At 43.5% G+C, this 5,960-nt stretch overlaps 1 pseudogene; it reads left to right on the top strand.

Annotated features, from left to right (window-relative positions):
- Positions 1 to 5,329: 5,329 nt before the first annotated feature.
- Positions 5,330 to 5,595, top strand: LOC123582585 (annotated as a pseudogene).
- The last annotated feature ends 365 nt before the right edge of the window (positions 5,596 to 5,960 follow it).

Here is a 5,960-nt window from a genome sequence, read left to right as displayed (position 1 = left end):
TGTAGTGGGTAGTGTTTGTCAGCCCCAGCTCCCATTCTAAGCCAATAGTCTGTGTCTTTGATCATTTGCAGGAAATTTTGGAATATCATCGAAGATGGCCTAGAGGTATTCTCTTTGGATTATGGTGCCAGCATGAAAAAAATTATCTTGGTCTGCTTGTCGATAGGTAGGCTTCTCCCCACCCCCACCCCCCGCCTCTGTAATAAGCTGGGACGATGACAAATGCTTACCGCGAATCAACCATGAAGATCTTTGCCTCCTTTGTAAGCGAAACCCAGACTTTGTTGTCTGATGTGGAATGACTACAAGCTGTGCTGTGCCCCGAGGCCACCAGGCAGAGGAGCATGGAGCATGGACGTTAGCTTTATTTGTAGTGAAGAAATTGGCGGAGAGCAAACCTGTTCTCTTGCCAAATGGCTTCCGTGTTCTTGAAGGTTGTACGATTGTCTCTGGGGTCAGAGAAGAAAGCTGATAAATCAACCAAAGAGATTATGACACAATCCCTGCTTCCTTGGTGGGTCCCTGAATGTCCTGTGCCCTGGGAGTCCTGGTGATCGTATGTACTAAGTGGTACATCTAACAGGATATGTATAAAGGTGCTCATTAAAGAGTAGTGCAGATGGCATTTTCTGGCTTCTTGAGCTTGAGATGCCTTTGTTAATAATGTGGCCTTATAGGCTCCAGACTGGTTGTTTGAATATACTGCATCTACCATATACCTTTCCTGGCTCTTGGGGGCATTCCCCAGGATTAACCTCTTCTCCTCCTGACCTATTTGCTAGGTCGCTCCTGGCTGGCTAGACTTGGAGCCTTTGCTTTTTTTCTGGATGCCTACTGCTACGTGTTACAGGTTGAATGTTTGGGTCTCTCAAAATTTCTATGTTGAAGTCCTAACTCCCAATAGGATGGTGTTTGGAGATGGGGCCTTTGGGATGTGGTTAGGTTTAGATGAGGTCATGAGAGTGCAGTTCCATGAAGGAATTAGTACCCTTATAAAAAGAGACATCAGAGAGCTTATGCTCTCACACACTCTCTCTCTCCCCCTCTTTCTGCTGTGTGAGGACACAGCAAGAAGGCTGCCATGTGCAAGCCCGAAAAGAGGGCCCTTACCAGTATCTGGTAATGCTGGAGCCTGGATCTCAGACTTGCAGGTGCTAGACTGGGAGAAATCCATTTCTGTTGTTTGTTACCCAGTTAATGGTATTGCGTTATGGTGGTCCAAGCTGACTAAGACAGTATATCACCCGGTCATGATGACGATGATAAGAACATCAGGAGTAGAGTGATAGCCCTCTTCTACTGAGCGTCTTTTCCATCCCAGACTCCGTTCTAAGTGCCAATGGTATTTAGCCATGAATTCTTATTCCTCTTCCAAAATCTGTGTGGTTACTATTTCCACTGTCCCAAGGACAAAACAAAGTACAAATTAGGCTGGGTGATTTGGCCAAGGTTGTATGGGTAGTAGGAGATGAAGTTGGGACAGGAACCCACCTGTCCTGGTTCTGGAGCTCAGGCCTTTAGTCACCATATTGAAATCTTACTTCATTCCCTTGTTAAAATGTCATTTTATTCACTCACTTACTGAATACTATTGAGCATTTTCTATCTGTTGGCGACATACAAACATAAATGACCTCTACTTTCAAAGACTTCATATTCTAGTTTGAGAAAAAAAAACTTGCTGTTGCAGAAATTTTAATAGCTGGACAACGCAACAGAAAGTTCGATTCTCAATTATTTTTTTTTTAATTGGAACACTTGTGCTTTGGCTGAGACATTTAACTTCTCTAAACCTCATTTCCTCATTTGTAAAACGGACATCTTGCATGCTTTGGCATGAGTTGAAACCATGTAAGTGAAAAACGCTTTGCAGACTGAAAAGCCATACGTATACCAGCTGGTACATATTGATAATATGAGTGTTTGTGCTTAGACCCAAAACACTGGCGGGTTTCCTCTTCAATATCTGACCATATTTTTATATGCAATCATTCCAGAAACACTTTCTGACTCCCACACATTGCATACATGTCGTGTAATTTAATCTTTATAAAGCAAGACTTCCATTATTATTCCATTTTAAGATTTGAATACTGAGTACCAGAGAGGTCAATTCATACAAGATTATGCTACCAGAAGAGGAGAGAGCCAGTCAGTGAATCCAATTTTTCTGATCCTGGAGGCTGTGCTTTTTCCACCATGTAAGTCTCTTCGTAGGCTTATTAGTAATATATAGTTTCATTCTTCAAGCATCTCACATTTTCCTAAAATTGAAGGGATAATGTTATGAGTGGAATACATATAATACATTAAGGAATAGTGAAAAAGAAGTGACTAATGCTCTTGGTGGAGGCTTTAGAGGAGAGGGAAGAGTGGACCTAGCATTTCTTTGTGGTCAGGGTTCTTGGTGCAAGAAACAGAAGCAAGCCTGAACCAGAACTGGGGCAAAGGGCAGACACCAAGAGTGTTTTCTGGAGACAAGTGCATGTAGCATCTTGCAGCCTGAAGCACCTGCCTGGAGAGTTCCCATGAGTGCAGCTGGTGGTAAAGTTCTGCTGAAAAATGACCCTTGACTGTTTCCACTTTGCATTTCCCCTGAAGATCCTAAGTATCCAGAAACCAGGTCTGTTGTGTGCCCTGTTCTGCTGTGCCGGGACTCAGAGGAGGCCTGGCCCTCTTGGCTTCCACATCTGGGACAGGCCTTACTCTGTGTTTCCAACAGGACCAGATGGAGGGAGGGGACAATTCTTTCATGGGGGTCAGTGCTTTGGGATAATGTGGATGCCGGACAGCAGCAAAACACATGCCACCATTTTGAAGAAAATGGACAAGTGCTTTCCAGGTAGAGAATAAATTGTGTGCCCTTCCGAGGGGGTAAGGGTCAGTGTGGAAAAGCAGAGAGGCACAAAAGAGCATGGTCTATCTATTGAAGAAAAAAAAAAGTGAGTATGGCTACAGCATAGGAAACTTGGCTGAGTGGGTTGGTTTGGAGTCAGGGAAAGTAAATTGGATTTGGGAAATAGAAACCTTGTCCCCTAATGTATTTCAGGGACTGTTATGACAGGTGAGTGAGAGAGATTTAGGAGTAGGACAGGACTGTGGACTGATAGTTATGCTATGTGTGCCCCCAAAGCCATATGTTGAAATCCTAATGCCTTATGTGATGGTGTTAGGGGTGAGTGGTTTTAGAAGAGGACCATGTCATTAAAGGTGGAGCCCTCCTGATTAGTGCCCTTCGGAAAGACACCCCAGAGAGCCCCCTTCTACCATGTGAGGATACGGTGAGAAGGTACCATTTATGAGCCAGAAAACTCTCACCAGACCCTGACTCTGGGAACACTATGGTCCTAGACTTCCCAGACTCCAGAACCATGAGAAACTAATAAATTTCCATTGTTAATAAAGTCACCAAGACTGTGAGATTTTATCCCAGCAGCCCAAATGGACCGAGAGAGACATGTAGTTGCAATTCTTTGTTTGTAATTTGTGGTTAAATGTGTGTCTCTTTTCGCAGTGTCAAGAGCAGACTATAAGGGGACCAGTCTCAAATGTACAAGATGGGGCTTCTTTACTCTCTTTTCTAGTGATTTATCCCTAACAGTAGAGAACTCATCAAGTGTCTCCTGACTCAGAGCAAGCCCATCATGCATAAGTATGCACAAATGTTCTTTTAAGCCTTCTGTTTGTTCTTAAAATGTATGCAAATTTTGAAATTTTCTTCCTAACATATCCACACACACACACACACACACACACACACACACACACACACACACATTTGAGGGACAGTAGGTTACTCACTCAATGTCCATTTCCTCTTCCTTCTTCCCTGTAGTATCTTTCCATATACACAGGAAAGGTAATTCTGTCTTCAGCATGAGGGTTGGCACTGATTCATCAACGTGGAACATGGGAATCCCATCGTGACTGCCCACCCTATAGTTGGGAGTGCCCATGTTACTTGGAGGGGTGGTACTGAAAAGCATTTTCTTGTTCTTAAAAGATAGATGGTGCCTTACTCTTCTTTTCTTGGCATTGTTTTGTCTCTGGATCTGATATCTGGGGCTGTGGTAGTTATTTCCTAAGTCCTGGAGAGCCAGCCAGAGGAGAAAGCCCCTACTGGGAAAATGACCAAGGAAAATTATACAGAACGGAGGGATCTGACATGGTATCATCGAGTCTCTGGGTTAAACAAGCTTGGAGCCACCTGCCTTGGGGACCTGCTGCCTTGTGAGGTGATGAAATGTTCCTAAGAATGAGTTCAGGCTTTCAGATTCCTGCAGGAGAAAGTATTCTTGCTAATTTACCCCACTTCTCGGAAAGGCTGGTGCTCCAGAAAGATGCACAATATGAATGTCCTGAATTTCTCTCTCTCTCCCCCCACCACATGTCTTTGAACCCCTGAGATAATTCATACATGCATTTGAGAAACTCAAACTGCCATCCTTTCCATGGTGCTAAGTCATTTGCTTTTAATGTGTGAACTTATTCATGATGAAGTATATAAAACACAAACTTACAAAATCTGCATTCATTGGACAGTCCTAATGAATCATCTTCCTATTCTGTACATATATACGGGTATAACTTTAGCAGGAGTTGTCTGTGTAGTGCAAGAATTAATTTTGGTTTTGCGGAATTATATTCAATTTAACACTAGCTGATAAATGTGTTATGTGTGAACAAACACGTCTTCTGAAAGCTAGTTATTTTCCCTAAAGTCTAAAAGTATGTAAAACACATTCTCTATATGATATAAACAAGTTGTTTTTATTTGGGACATCTTAAATCTGTGTTTCAGTGTACTATTCAATTCAGTATCTACTCTAATTTTCCAAAAGGGCTTTGATATGGAACATGAGAAGGGACCCCTGGGGGGTGGTCCTCAGAGGCAGCAGTGGAAGCCAGAGAAGCTTTTCTCTTCTTTGTTTATTTTCCTGGGCAGCATCTGTTAAAATAAGGTGGAAGAAAGAAATCTTCCACCTGATTTTTTTTCTCGCAACTCCTTTAAAAAGTAAATGAGCTGGTTAAGCGTCTGACTTCAGCTCAGGTCACGATCTCACGGTCTGTGGGTTTGAGCCCCGCATCTGGCTCTGGGCTGATGGCTCAGAGCCTGGAGCCTGCTTCTGATTCTGTGTCTCCCTCTCTCTCTGCCCCACCCCCGTTCATGCTCTGTCTCTCTCTGTCTCAAAAATAAATAAACGTTAAAAAAATTTTTTAAAAATAAATGAGCTGGAAGAGGAAGTGAGAACACCCCCTGGGACTGGCCAAAGCCTATGTGCTGTTGCCCCCTGCATCCAGTGCCTACCCCGCCCTCCCGCCGGCCATGATGCCCAAGAGAAAGGCAGCAGGGGATTCTGAAGGAGATAAAGCCAAGGTGAAGGATGATCACAGAGGTCTGCAAGGCTATCTGCTAAACCTCCTGGAAAGCCAGAGCCCAGACCTAAGAAGGCCCCTGCAAAGAAGGGAGACCTGGTACCCAAAGGGGAAAAGGGGACAGCTGATTGTGGCAAGGATGGGAATAACCCTGCAGAATATGGAGTTGCCCAAACAGACAGGGCACAGAAAGCTGAAGGTGCTGGGGATGCCAAGTGAAATGTGGGCATTTTGGATAACTGTGTACTCCTGGTGACTGCACTGTTTGAAATACTATTTTTGATCAACTTTTATAAAAATACATACTTTTGATTTACTTTTTTTTAAGCTATGTTGTTAGCACACAGAACACTTTATTGTTGTTTTGAGGGAAAGGGCATATGTCGCTAACAGAATATCTCCAAAGCAAGATTGATACAATGGGGCAAAACACCATTCCCTTCTAGGTTTGAGAAACTTCCTCTTGGTTCCCAGGAGGAGGGATTCCTTGACATAAACACACATTAGTCACCTTGGCACAAATGCCTTGTGGTGTGGGAAAGCTAAAATTCATTCTTTATGTCCTCTTCTCCCTGTGCTTTCCA

The sequence above is a fragment of the Leopardus geoffroyi genome, chromosome B1 (assembly GCF_018350155.1).
Source record: "Leopardus geoffroyi isolate Oge1 chromosome B1, O.geoffroyi_Oge1_pat1.0, whole genome shotgun sequence".
Classification (NCBI taxonomy): domain Eukaryota; kingdom Metazoa; phylum Chordata; class Mammalia; order Carnivora; family Felidae; genus Leopardus; species Leopardus geoffroyi.
The sequence above is the reverse complement of the archived record's forward strand: the minus strand, read 5'-3'. Positions and strand labels throughout refer to the sequence as shown.